The sequence below is a fragment of the Drosophila miranda genome (genome assembly GCF_003369915.1).
Source record: "Drosophila miranda strain MSH22 chromosome Y unlocalized genomic scaffold, D.miranda_PacBio2.1 Contig_Y1_pilon, whole genome shotgun sequence".
NCBI lineage: Eukaryota > Metazoa > Arthropoda > Insecta > Diptera > Drosophilidae > Drosophila > Drosophila miranda.
The window spans coordinates 4,133,099-4,147,336 of record NW_022881603.1 but is presented as its reverse complement, the minus strand read 5'-3'; the positions used below and the strand labels follow the sequence as shown (position 1 = coordinate 4,147,336).

The 14,238-nt window shown below is 44.6% G+C and overlaps 1 long non-coding RNA gene and 1 pseudogene across 1 annotated transcript; both read right to left on the bottom strand.

Annotated features, from left to right (window-relative positions):
- Positions 1-5,851: 5,851 nt before the first annotated feature.
- LOC117190930 lies at positions 5,852-8,507 on the bottom strand (annotated as a pseudogene).
- A 3,409-nt stretch (positions 8,508-11,916) lies between these two features.
- Positions 11,917-13,289, bottom strand: LOC117191896. The gene is made up of 2 exons (XR_004474107.1): positions 13,247-13,289; positions 11,917-12,070 (listed from the first exon to the last, which is right to left on the bottom strand). It is a non-coding gene; the product is annotated as an uncharacterized LOC117191896 (long non-coding RNA).
- Between the last annotated feature and the right edge of the window lie 949 nt (positions 13,290-14,238).

Here is a 14,238-nt window from a genome sequence, read left to right as displayed (position 1 = left end):
ACTACTAATGATTTTATACTAAATTATTTGAAAGATTGCATGATCTTTTATACTCTCATTAATTCAATTTTATACAAATGTGATCTGAGCAGATTGGTAGTTGAGTGATAATAAGTAAATGGTTTTAAAGCTGTAATGGCCAGATGTCTTAAGTCTGATTGGTGGTTGATTAATAAGGGATGAATTATGGATACACTGCTGTATATTGGTTCAAATATTATATTTACATTTTTGGTCTTATATAACAGTCAACATGAAAAAATTATAAAACACAACAAAATGCATAGAATTTTTGTTTATATGCTGATCACTTCCTATATAAGAACTGTAAGTTACTGAAATAGGTTAGTTCACTTTTACTTCGAAATGAGGACATTTCATTGCGAGTTGTGCTATTTAAAAACATCTTTTTGTTCCCGCAATGAACTGAAAAAACACACCTTAAAAATCCACAACTTTAGTTATTCAAAATCAAAATCATCATTTTATCGATGTTACTTATGTCCAGGAACTGAACTGTTTTGGTTGAGAATTGACTTCAATATGCATATTTTATTTAAGCATAACATGGAATTAAAGCGAAAAATATAAAATAAATATTCAGAAATGAAATAATCTGTGCGTTTTAAAATATATAAATACCCTTACATAAATTTACCAACTAAGTATAATATGATGTAAAAAATACTCAATAAATTCATTCAAAAGCATCAGTATCCTACCTGAAATCCACTTATTCTTTTTATGTAATCCTCACTTGGAAGAAACCTGTTTCAAACGAATCCTATGATTCTCTTGTAATAAGAGGAAGTGAAATTCAACCAATCAAAAGTAAAACAGCAAACATTTAAAATAAATAGTGGTTAAATGTGATATATTTATTATATACATATGTTTATATTATTTTTATTATTAAAATTTCGCCTCAGCTAATTTTACCGCAGCAATTAAGTCATCATCATCTTCATCCCGAAGTAGTTCCTGGAGTTGAGATCTTTTATCATCATCCTGATTATCTACTAAATCGAAAATGTTGTCATCATCCGGGAAAATGTATGATGGATTATCATTATTAGGCGTTGCATTCCTTGGGTCATCGTCGTCATCATCCCATTTAATGTCACTTAACCAGGTCAAGTTGCTCTCGAGATAGGGTTGGGTCTTAATCCCAAAAATCAAGGACAGGTCTACGGAGCTCGGCTGAGAGTCCAGATTTATGGTTGATTCCGGTTGGGAATCGATAAAAATGATTTCAAGGTCGTCCATCTTTGTTGAAAGATTACTAGTTTATGTACTAGCTGTTAGCTGTGAGTAGTTATTATATAGGCATTTTGCTATGGGACAGTGTTAGGTACACAAAGGAGGAATATAAATTATAGAGAAAGTAGAAAGGTTCAAGGGCATCGAATCCGTTTTTCAGGAAACACTTAAAAAATACCTCTAAACTATCACATTAGATTCATTGCAAAGGGATGACCTACCTGTTTGAGGGTTGTTTGAATCGCAACACGGGACCAATCGTAAAAACAGGTTCATTGACAGTAAGAGGGAGGAGAGAGAATATAAATGAGCGAAGGATCGATTTGAGAGGATTTTACATGGTTGAGAAACAGGATTGAGATCGAAGTTAGTTCACATTATCACCGATAGGTGGCGCCACCAAGTAGTAAAGGATAAGGGACGGCCGTATATTTAATATAAGTAGCTTTAATTAATTTTTATGTCTTCCTATTATAATTTTATTCTTTGTGTGCTCCTGTATATATCTCCATTAATTTGTGTTCTCTTACCATTCAACCCTCTATACTTATAAAATGTTCTATAAGTATTTATTTAACTTGACCAGTTAATAACATAGCAGAAATTGTTTCCCAATTCAATGTTAATAAAATATCTTATAAGTATTTTTTAACATGATCACGTAATAACATAGCAATATGATGCACATTTACATTCAACATGTTGCCAAGCTGCACATTCTTAAGCATATGTTGCTGCAACATGTTGCGAATTTGGTAATTCAGTCTAAAATATGACCGTCCCTTATCCTTTACTACTTGGTGGCGCCACCTATCGGTGATAATGTGAACTAACTTCGATCTCAATCCTGTTTCTCAACCATGTAAAATCCTCTCAAATCGATCCTTCGCTCATTTATATTCTCTCTCCTCCCTCTTACTGTCAATGAACCTGTTTTTACGATTGGTCCCGTGTTGCGATTCAAACAACCCTCAAACAGGTAGGTCATCCCTTTGCAATGAATCTAATGAGATAGTTTAGAGGTATTTTTTAAGTGTTTCCTGAAAAACGGATTCGATGCCCTTGAACCTTTCTACTTTCTCTATAATTTATATTCCTCCTTTGTGTACCTAACACTGTCCCATAGCAAAATGCCTATATAATAACTACTTGCGTCGATTCTTAAGCAGACGTGGGAAGTGCCAAACCATTCATTGCGACAATGCAACGAACTTTGTGGGTGCAAACAACCAGCTTAAAGAATTAGAAGACTATATTCAGCTCAAAGGCAAGTGCTCTGATCACGAATCATTGTAACAAAAAACAAGTGGATTTTAAATTCATTCCTCCCAGGGCTCCATCGTTTGGCGGCCTCTGGGAAGCGGCGGTAAAATCAGCAAAAAAGCTGTTGATAACAACCACCAACACAGCCTCATTGACATTTGAAGAACTAAACACAGTGATAATCGAAATTGAAGCAATTCTCAATTCTCGACCCATCACTCCAATGTCAAATGATCCCACTGATACAACAGCGCTCACCCCAGAACACTTCTTGATTGGTGAACCATTGACAACGCCTCCTGAAGTCAATACTGATCATCAAGGAAGAACATTGGTCAAGCGCTGGGAATTGGTATCGCGCCTAAAGCATTCATTCTGGAAACAATGGTGTACAGAATACCTCCAAGAATTGCAAGCTCGGCATAAATGGAAGACCGCTTTACCAAACGTACCTGAAGGATTATTAGTTTTCGTTAAGGAAGACAACCTTCCTGTAATGAAGTGGCCAATGGGTCGCATCATTAAAACATATCCTGGACAGGACAACCACGTACGAGTGGTTGACGTTAAGACAGCATCTGGCGTATACAAGCTCCCGATCACTCGTCTAGCGCCGCTCTTTCCAGAAGATGTGGCAATCAAACGTTCCCACAACGTGATCAGTGACACCACGGAGAGTGATGAGCCACCCACACAGCGAACAACAAAATTGTCACCTACAATTACATCAACATTAGTGGTGCTGTTGCTCATGCTTCCATTAGCATTGTCACAGTCAATAAATGTGACACAATTCGCAAACAAGCCTGGAATATTCTATGAGAAACTTGGAACATCAAGAATAGCAACGTCTGAGTGGACCATGATCGTATACTATGACTTGGACCCATATTGGAAGGATATGCAACTAATGTATGCTGGAATTGCAGAGTTACGATACATGTGCCCTGAACTAAAAAATGTTCCGGCATGTAACTCCATAGTTCAACACTTTCAACATGTGTATAACGAGCTACAAGCAGGAAGCGTTTTAATGAAAAACTCTCGAAAACGCAGATCGCCGCTGGACATCATAGGAAATGTAGCAAGCAGTCTTTTTAGTGTTCTCGACGCAAAATACGCAGAAGAGATGACTCAAGTAGTTGAGAAAGTGAAAACCAATGAAGACTTTCTACTACATCTGCTCCAAAACCAAACATCAATTGTCGACGCGACAATAAACGTAGTCAGAAAAGACAAAGTAACAACTGATAATCGCCTAAAAATTTTGGAACAGCATATGGCTACTATCAACCGAGAAAGAGGGTCATATCACAGCGTTCATCTGACTCAAGCGTACTTAGGACTAATAGCACAATTAACCCTACTCACAACAACTCTCCAACGAATGCAGTCCGACATATCTGATGTCCTAATCGGTATTCATCATCGGAGAATAAGCCCCACGCTGGTGTCTCCCGAGCAACTAATAGACCAACTAGACCAGATACGGGATCATTTGCCACAAGATCAAATGCTGCCGGTCACAACGAAGGAGGTGATTCAACTATACAGAATCATGCGAGCCGAAGGAACCCCGACTGCAAAACACGTCATCTTCAAGCTGACGCTACCGCTGGTCTCAACAGCTCAGCTCGAAGTCTTCAGCATCATCCCAATTCCGTTTTGGGATTCAACAAGCTGGAGTCTATTTGACCTCAGAACCACTATAGTAACGGTGAACATCCACCGAGACCAGTTCATGGGCACTACACAAGAGGAATTCCGACGTTGTCTTAAAGTACACAGCGAGGAGTTCATCTGCTTTGACCATCAGACAATCTTCAATGTGGACAATCGCTGTGAGTTTCAACTGTTTAACAATAAAACAGAAACACTGTGTCAGGTAATACACACAAAGGCTGACACGGTGTGGCTAAAAACTCAGCATCCAAATAAATGGATCTTCGCAACGCATTCTACAACTAAACTTCAAGCAGTATGCAACGGAGTTCCGTCAACCATAACACTGGAAGGAACTGGTCTACTCTCCATGTCCCCTGGTTGCACTGCTCGCAATACTGAAGTAAGCATCAGCACCTTCAGCACCACAATCAGCGAAGTAAAATCGACTTACACTCGGTTTGGTGACGTGAGCCCACCGGAGACATCACCCTCGCCACCAATGTGGCAACTGAAGAACCAGACATCAGACTTTCTTCAAGAACTTGATGATCTACGCCAGCAACTATCAGCCATCAATCATCACGAGCTGCCACACCATCTCACCACCGTGCAGCACCATCAACTCGCTGCTTATGCAGCCCTAGCAATATCAAATCTATTGATCACTGCCGTCATTTTCCGGGAGAAGTATCAACTATGAAAACCAAGGCCATCAAATCCCGATCCAGCCATGTCATCAACCCCTATACCCCTTGCACGCCGGTTTGCCGTCGACTTGAACGATGGTTGAACACAGTTTCAACGGCCGGGAGAATGTTCAGCTGCAGAAATATGCTTAAGTAATAGTTTAAAATACCCTTCGGCATAACACAGTGGCACCGTGACACAGTGTTCTATTTAACATGTATTATAATACCTCACGATAACACACTGGCCACTGCAGTGACTTCTGCTGACAATGCACTCTCTCCGCAGAGGGCGAAGACAGCGGGGCAGTTGATGACCATCAAAATATCGCAATTGCCCACCAGACACTAAAATTATCCATAATACACAAAACATATATTTGACAGACTCAGCACTTTTGTACCTTTTATTACCTATAAATAAGAATCAGTTTTATCAATATAATCAGTATCAGAAACAGTACCATTACTGCCTGTCACTCATCTTCCATCGCAATCATCAGAGGCTGTCGCCGTGTCTTCAGACCCTCCCTTGCGCACCGTAGGATACCCACTCGTATGCAACCCAGCTTCCTACACACACACACACACACATTAACACTATCTTTGAAATTAGCAAAATAAAGTATAAAAATGTCCAGACACCGGTTGACAAGCAACAAATACCACCAAAATGTAAAAAATTTCGTTACATCCATACTCAATTGCGTTACTTTTCAGACTTTTTAGACTAATTTTCACGAATCGACAGCAGCAGCAGCAGAAGCAACAACAACAACAGCACCTTCATTGTTAATGGAAACACCTCGGGGCATCAAAACATCAAGCCCCCTGGCAAGACCCCAAGAAGACCATTAGTTGAGCACGCCGGCGATTTTAATAGTTCTTAAGCAGTTTGGTATTAGTGTCAGAGGGAATCAAGTGGAATGGAAGTGGTATCGAGCGGTATCTTGCATTACTTTTCGCAAATAAATTTATTTAATTTAAAGTTCATTTATATTTCTATAGAACAACAGTAAGAAAAACAGGGGATTTTTTTATATACATGCGTATGTTTGTGTATAACTAGTATTTTGGGAGCTCCGAGTAGCGTGGGGGCGTGGACCAGAGCACGCTGGAGTTGCGCTTCAGCTGGCTGGGATCGATGTTGGGGAAAATCAGTTTCAGGTCCGGAGTGGTGGGGGCCACCGAGAAGAAGCTGTCGATGACATCGGTGGGACAGTGGCTCTACATGGCAATCGCTTCGCCGCGTACATGGCCTCAAAATGGGTCACAAAATTTCAGATTAGATCAGACACTGGCTAAACAAAACGCTAACTTACTGCGACTACAGGTGGGTGCTGGCGGACGCTTGTGGGTGACCTTGCCCTCGTCATCGGTGGAGTCATCCTCGTGCAGCATGTCCCATGTGTATTTTGTCTTCGGCGGCGGTGGCAGCATCTTCTTCTTGGCCCCGGTCAACTGTGCCAGCTTCTGATTCTCCAGTTCCCGGATCTTAGCTTTCCTGAGGGCCTCGGCCTCTTTCTTCTGGCGCATCTTACGATTCAGCTCCTCAACCTCCAGCCGCTTGCGCTCCTCCAGCTTCTTTCGTTCCTCCTGTTTCTTGGCGCGTTCCGCGGTCTGCTTGGCAATGCGTTCGGCTCGCTCCCGCTCCTTTGCCTCTCGCTGCTGGGCGGCGTGCTGATGCTTCTGCTCACGCAGCTTCTTGCGCTCCTCGGCCAGGCTGTGCAGACCCTTGCGGAAGTCTTCGCCGCTGTTCTCGCGTAACAGGCTCTTGGTGGATGCAGAGCTGGTGGACTTCAGGTTGGTCCCGGTGGCAGTCTTCAGCAGCGTCGTTGCCTTCGAGGCACTCATGGGGGCCTTCTTGGGCTGGGCCGAGGTGACGGGCAATAGACTTGAGGTCTGAGTGGGCGTATAAAAGCGCCCCACAGTCGGTGGCTGCAACTTGCCAACTTGCGTGTTGCTCGTGTTCGTGCCCTGAAAAAGGATCATCAATCATCAATTCCCGAACAAACGAGGGAGAGCACTGCACTCTTATCCTTGGCTCGCTGGGAGCGTAAGTTGTTTTGGGCAATGGCCGCATTTTCGAAGGCATCCACGCGCATCTTCACTGGACTCTGCAAGAGCGGACTGTGGGCAGGTCAAAAGGGAAGTATTGATGCTCCAATTCAAATAGTCTCCAGATTTTACTCACTTAAACAGCTCATGGGTGCGGCCGGGCAGCTTCATGGTCTTCACATTTGAGAGAAATTTCGCCACTGGTACCCTGTCGTCCAGCGACTCATCCTCTGTCAGGAGACTGCTAGTAATAACTTCGAAGGTGGCGTCGGCCGGTGCAATGTTGGGGCTTTCATCGGTGGGAGCCGGACCCAGCACCATTGTGGCGTTGGACAAGGTGTTCGTTTCATTAATGGCGGCGCCAGCAGAAGCCTGCTGCTGCTGTTCTTCGATGGGCGGCCCCTCGAGGGCGTCTTTGTAGATGGAGCGTTCCTGGTTGCGCGACTCGGTGCTGCTTTTGCGTGTCCGCGAGGAGACGGGCGAGTTTTGATCAATTTCACTAAATCGCTCCACCTTGATGGGCCGATGGCAGGAGCCATCCTTCTTCTTCTTTCGCCCCTTCTTGGACATCTCGGATGCCGTTGTAGTATTTCTGAATGCAGTCTCATCCGACCTGGTAGCATCCGTCTCCAAAATTGTGGATGTGGTATCTGTGGCCGGTAGGGGCGGTGGCATCTCGCCGGTAAACTTCTCCCGCTTGACTTTGACGCACACATTCTTGGAGGCGAAGACTTCGGCCGGCTTCTTGATGGGCTCTATTGGTAGTGTTGGTGGTGCCTCCTGTGGCTTTGTCTCCTCCACAACTTACGGTTTGGGATCCGGTGCTATGTTGTGCGTCCTGCCGTTGATCTGCGAGACGCGCTGTTCGCTCTCCACCTTCACCCGGATCGAATCCTCTTCGCTGGGGCGACGCATCTTTCGGATGAGAGAGGGCTCCTTGAGCAGCTTATCCGTTTTCAATTTGGCAGCCCGCTGCGGCCGGCCCGAGCTCATGGTGGTGTCGGCTAAAGTCGGTGCCGGTGGCGGCGGCATTAACGAGGCTGTGCTGTTCAGGTTCTCCACCTCGGCAATGGCCAAGAGCTGGGAGTTGCTCAACCGCGCACTTTGGCGGCCCGAGGACTCTGCCGTGACATCGGGGGCATCTGGGGAGAGTGCAAGGTGAGTCTTGGTCTCCTTTGGCCCACAGCACAACTCACCTTCGGAATCATCTGTGTTCTCAGTCAGAGCGGTCAGCCGTTTGGGACGCTCCTTGGTCTGCTGTGGTGTCACCGCGGAGGTTTCGCTCTGCGGCGGGGCATTGTCCGCAGCCTTGGCATCTTTGGTCTTGACGCCGTTGAATAGTTCTTCCAGCTCTTTAAAGTGAGCCTGCAAAAAAAACAAACGCGCCGCCATATTGATCGCCGTGTTCTATGTCCATTGCAGCCGAAAAAATACCTTCCGGATTGCCTCCAGTTCCAGCTGCAGCCGCGACAGCGGCTGCTTTATATCCAACATGTCATCCATTTGGCACAAATGAGAATCTACACAAATTTAAACAAATTCCTTTTTTTCTCGATTCTCCAGTCGTTTTTCAAATGGCGGCAATGCGACGCGCGTCTGCAGTGTGACCGCGGACTTATCGCTCAAATATACCGTCCGACACTCAGAAATATACCGTTTAGTTTTAAAAATATACCCTAAATGTACTGACGAGTTCAAGCTCTATTATACATATTCCACTTCTTTGATATTCCGTGCAAGCTTCTTCTATCTTTGAAATTAACGAAATAAAGTATAAAAATGTCCAGACACCGGTTGACAAGCAACAAATACCACCAAAATGTCAAAAATTTCGTTACATCCATACTCAATTGCGTTACTTTTCATACTCACTTGTTTAAACCTTCTTTTAGACCAATCCAATAAAAGGGGATCCCTAAAATTAGCCAATTTTGTATATAATTGATTTATCACTCGAATAAAATTATGTGTTCATTCAATTATGTAATCGAATCGAATATCAAAATCGAGGATTATGGTTTTCAATCCTTGATGGAGAAGGGGGTATTTTAACATGCCACCGAAAATAAAGAAAATTTAATAATTTTAGTCCAGTTCAGGTGAGAGGTATCCTGGTGTTTTTTTTAGTTCAGAGGAAGGGCATGAATCTACATGAAGAATTCACAATCAGTAATATTTTTGCGCCATTTAGGGGGGTCTTCAGTGGGCTAAGTTTGTTTTGTGTCAATGGTATATTTTTCGGTATTTTTTTAAAACAGACGGTTTATATTCTTGCCACCTTGTCTAGCTCATAACCTATGCAAATTTTATACTTTTCATAGTATTTTCTAGCATTTTTTAAGACGCGTCATAGACTCACCCTCTTGACCAATATTGAAAAACCGTAAGTAGCCACTTCCCAGGACACGTCGAATGCTAATTCGTGATCAGCATTGAAATTCTGATAATTTGGAATAAAAATTTAAATTTAAAAAAAGTCAGAAAAAAGGCATGTCAAACGTGGATAACGGAGGTTTTTCACACTGGCGCTTCAATCATATGAACAACACGGGCAAAATTTTTGAAACGTACACATCTCTCCTTCAGGTGTCGCTTTTGTAACTACATAAAAATGTACTTAATATGTATCAGATGTGTAGTTATCGGTAGTTAGTGGAAATTGTTGTTGACCAATTTTGCTTAAAGCTCATTTTTGTTCCAGTCCCACCTGAACGATAGGTGGCCAGGGCTGAGGGCGACGCGCCATCTAGCGGAAGTCCAGGGAGGCTCGATGGTGTATGGTGACATCGGGGGGAGCTGGAGCCGTCACTGGGGATATAAGGAAGAGAATAGGATTAGTTATATGTATTAGTAAGGGAAAAAGGGATAAATAGGAGTGAAAATATTAGAAAACGTGGATTGGATTATAGAAATCGTGGAGCGTGGACGGAGTAACGTCAAAATTGGAAATTTTGTGCTTAAAACAGAAAGTTTGAAGTGAGTACAGAAAAGGCGGGCGATAAAATAGGTTGTAATGCAGAAAATTTTACAAACAGCCGGCAAGGAAAATAGCCACCAGAACCGGGCCAGAAGGTTTCCTGGAGAGGGACACTGGAGTTCGAGAAAGTCGACTGCAGAGAAGAAGACTGCCCAACGGAACCTGAGTGAGTTCGTTCCAGTTGCGCGTGTGTGAGCCAAGTAGCGCGGGACGTGTGAAGGGGGAGGGTGAAAGAGAACGATTTAGCTGCCAGGGCGATTCTAGCCACACCGCACGATCGTTGCATCGCCTTCCAGTGCGTGCCACACGTTTGGTCTCATTCACCAGGTAACAACCCCGAAACCCTATTCACACACACACACGCGCACACGTATACTCGGACCTATATAAATTTAGGGCTGACCGGCCACGGCCAGCGATCGCCCACGTAGTTTGAATTTAAAGAAAAAAAACATAATCCGCACTCCAAACACCGTTCCACATTAAATGTTATTTTGTTCCGTGTGTTGTCCTTTATTTAGTAATTTGTATTAGCTTAAACCGTTTAACGTACATTGAAAAAAAATGTGTAAGAACACCAACACCTTTCACGAACCTAAATCTGCGATCAGCTGTTCAGTGCCAGAAGATTAACCCTTAGTGGGTGACGCGGGGGTCCCATCAGTCCACCGTATTTGGTCGAGCGATTTGTGAAAAAAATATTGTTTATTGTTTATGTCCCGGGGACCCTTAACAAGAGCTCTTGGTAGGTTAAGTCTCCGTAGGGGCCCGAGTTAAATTAACTCCCGTAAAACTGGATCCACTCAACTACACATATTCCATTACGTATGGGTGAGGGTATCCCGGTTGGTTGAACGAAATTTCAGCAGTTATTCCCTTGTTTGCCTGTGTGTCGAACGTTTTGGTGTTTCTTAGTGGTTAGTGATAATTTTGAGTATAGCTATTTATTAATGAGAAAGATGAAATTGTCAATTTACGATTATTAAAGCTTGGATATATATTGAAGCATGATGCATTAAATTTAAAATAGAGGGAGGACGCGTGGCGTAAGCCATGGATTAGGCCAGCCGTTACCGTTCCAGCAGAGGGTGGCCAAAATGAACGTTGTGTTTGGTCACAGGTAAAGCGGGCGCGCGAAGTGATAACACCCAAGCTTCACCCACTTGATAGCCGTCTGTTTATGATTTTCTTTGTTGTCCCGAGAAGTAGTATGTCTCCTTTTTTGTCTACATTTGGCGGGCAAGGGGAACTACCCAGCCCTGGGGTCGACAGCTAGCCGGCATTGCCCTCTGGGAAACAAGCCAAGTGTAACAAATGGCGCCCAATTTATTTTCGAATTCGCATGCATCTGGACTGACGCAGGTTCGGGTGGTATTACAACAAATGTCACTCGGGCTGGTAAAGGCAGATGCGGGGAATGAAAAAAATAAAATAAATGTTGTGGAGAAGACGACAGCTCGCGAAGTGCAGTTTAGCTGTCCCGGCAGAAGTCGCTGCTGCAGGCTTAAGGTGAGCGTAAAGCTGGTCCTTAATGGCGCGGGGTGATTGATGCTAGGGATGGATAGACGGAGGCAGTTAACGGATATATAAAATATGTGATAGGGACTTACGAATTACAGTTGAACATTTTGTCGCTATTCGATGTCGCAAGTGAACGTAAGTCACTGCCGTTCAACAAAAAAATGGACAGGGAGTTTGCGACGGACACATTGCCTGGTGGACTGTGATATCGAATAAATCTGTGATGGAATGTGATATTGGAATAAGTTAGAGTAAGTCATGTAGGTAAATGTTCATTGTAGTTTCGCACCTGTTTGTTTAAAACAAAGCCGCTTTCGTGTTTTTGAACCTGTTGTCTGTCTGCCGAGAGGTGGTGAGGAGTAGGTGGCCCGGGAGTCGTAAAGACAACCCGCGATGCATCTGTTGTCATGGCAGATCGGTATGATGGATGACAGGAACAAATCACAAGCAAAGTGAGCTCATGCACCGTGAGGCTTCTCGTTTATCGGCCATCGCTTAGAGCGATGACTAGAGTAGATGACAGGCCACACAAAGGTGGTGTTCGTAATTGTAGGATATCCGTAGGGCGACTGTCAAGTGGAGCGCAGAAACTGGAGCGGTTGCTGGGCCCGGCTAGTCACGTGTCCCCCTCTTAATGAATCTGGTAAGAAGAAGAAGAACTGTTAGGAATTTTTGTTGTTAGGTTTTGTGTTGTGTTGAATGTGTTTGAAGTTTGAGTGTCTTAGGTGTCGATCGAATATACATGTATGTTATTATTTATTTATTCAAATATTTAATTGCATATATCTCGTTAACGGCGCTAGTTGGCGCAATATTTATATCGGTATTTATTTATTTATTTATCGGAGTATTTATTGGTCCGAAGCGTGGTGTTATTTATTCTTACTAGTTATTTCTTTGGGTATTTATTTCTTTATTTATATATATTATCTTAGTTTAGGAGTTTCCCTTTTTTTTGTAATATTGGTGTTGCTCGGTGCAGATGCCACAAGAAGGGGGTAGTCGGCAGTATCATACGCGATCACGCGTAAACAAAACAGTGGACCAGATAGGAGAAGTGTCAGGGGCGATGTTTGATCAAGATCGGGAGGAACTTGGAGCTGTGGGTGGGTTGCCAAGAACACCGGTCCAGGCCAGGTCAGAAGAATGGCCAATGTCCGGTCCTACACCCACGCTTGCTTCCGAACTGGCATCAGCAGTCAACGTATCGTTGGCTCAGGCTCATGCGACACACAGGGCAGCGAACACTGACTCGATTAGTCGGGTGTTGCAGGAGGAGTTGCGTAAGGGGTTTATCGAGATGATGCACCAACTCAACGAGGTACTCCAGCCGGTTAGACAGCTGCAGCAGCAGAAGGAACCGCAGCGGGAGGAGGTTCACCACGAGCAGGAGTATCGAGGAGCAATCCCGAAAAGGAAGCCGTCTAGCACGACTGATGCGCCGATTCCGCCACCAAAACCATTTTTGGCTCGCTCGGGGCGAGGTGGTATTGGTCCGGGACCGTCTTCAGGAGTAGGACCGACCGCATCCAGTGAGCAGCATCAAGCGCGAAATTGGCGAAACCCGATAGCACTCAGACACTCGGGTCAGGGTCGTGGCGAGGGTAGGAGAGCTGGTGGGATTCCTCGAGAAGATCCGCATCCAAATCCCCCGGGTTATAGACCTTGGCCACGGTGGGGCCGAGTCGAAAAATGGGACGTGACGTTCGACGGAGACAGCAACAAAATGACAGTCGAGGATTTTGTGTTCCGAATTGAATTCCTACAAGCCCAATGCCGCTGTCCGTGGGATGAAGTTCTAAAGGGATTTCATCACCTGGTTACAGGAAACGCGCGGGAATGGTACTGGCAGTACATCCGTGATCATGGCGGTGGTGTTTGGCACGAACTAAGGGGCGACTTAATTGCTCGTATCCGAGGCACGGCGTCCGAGTTCGACCGCATGAGAGAACTGCGAGAAAGAATGCAGCGGTCAAACGAGAGTGTGGAAGACTTTTTCCATGTCATGAGAAAGCTCGCGTCGAGGTTGGAGATGCCACCACCTGAAAAGGAGATGGTAAAAATCGTCAAAAAGGCACTCACAGATGAGATAGCGAGTTTCGTCTACGGCTTACGGGTTTATTCCTTAGACCAACTGCGGGATGAGTGCGTGGAAATATAGGGGCATATCTGAAGAGGAAGGCTCGATCTTCGTGGCGAGGAGCACCCAAAGCCACAAACTATGGGCGCGGGCCGAATGCGAACGTCAGCGAGGTCGCGCAGGATCGGTCGATTGGCGATGAAGAGGCAGAGGTCATTGAGGAAGCGCAAGTGACACAGCGTGTTCCACAGAAGTTGATTTTCTGGAACTGCGGGCAGACCGATCATGGCTTTAGGGACTGTATGGCATCGGAGAGGCGAATTTTCTGCTACCGGTGTGGAAAGCCCGATGCATATTGTCCAACCTGTCCGAATTGCGCGGGAAACGTGAAGAGGGGTGCGATCCAAGCAGGCGAATCACGCTCACAGAAGGGGCCTGCGCAGAGAAAGTAGAAGAAAATAAAAATGAATTAGATAGACGTAAATTGCATGCTAGGTTAAGGAACTTATCATATGAAGAGCGCTTAAGAAATTATTTAGAAACCAGAAATAGAATATTTTCTGAACTACGAGTGGATGGTATGCGAGCACTGTCGGTGCGGGTAAGAAAGGCGAGATCCCGTTTTAAGCAAAGGCGAGCTATGAGGAGGCAGGTGATTGCTTCAGTAAAGCGTTGGTGCAAGAAAGACCCGAGAGTTTTCGCAGAAATCTCGATAATGGGCGAGTCCG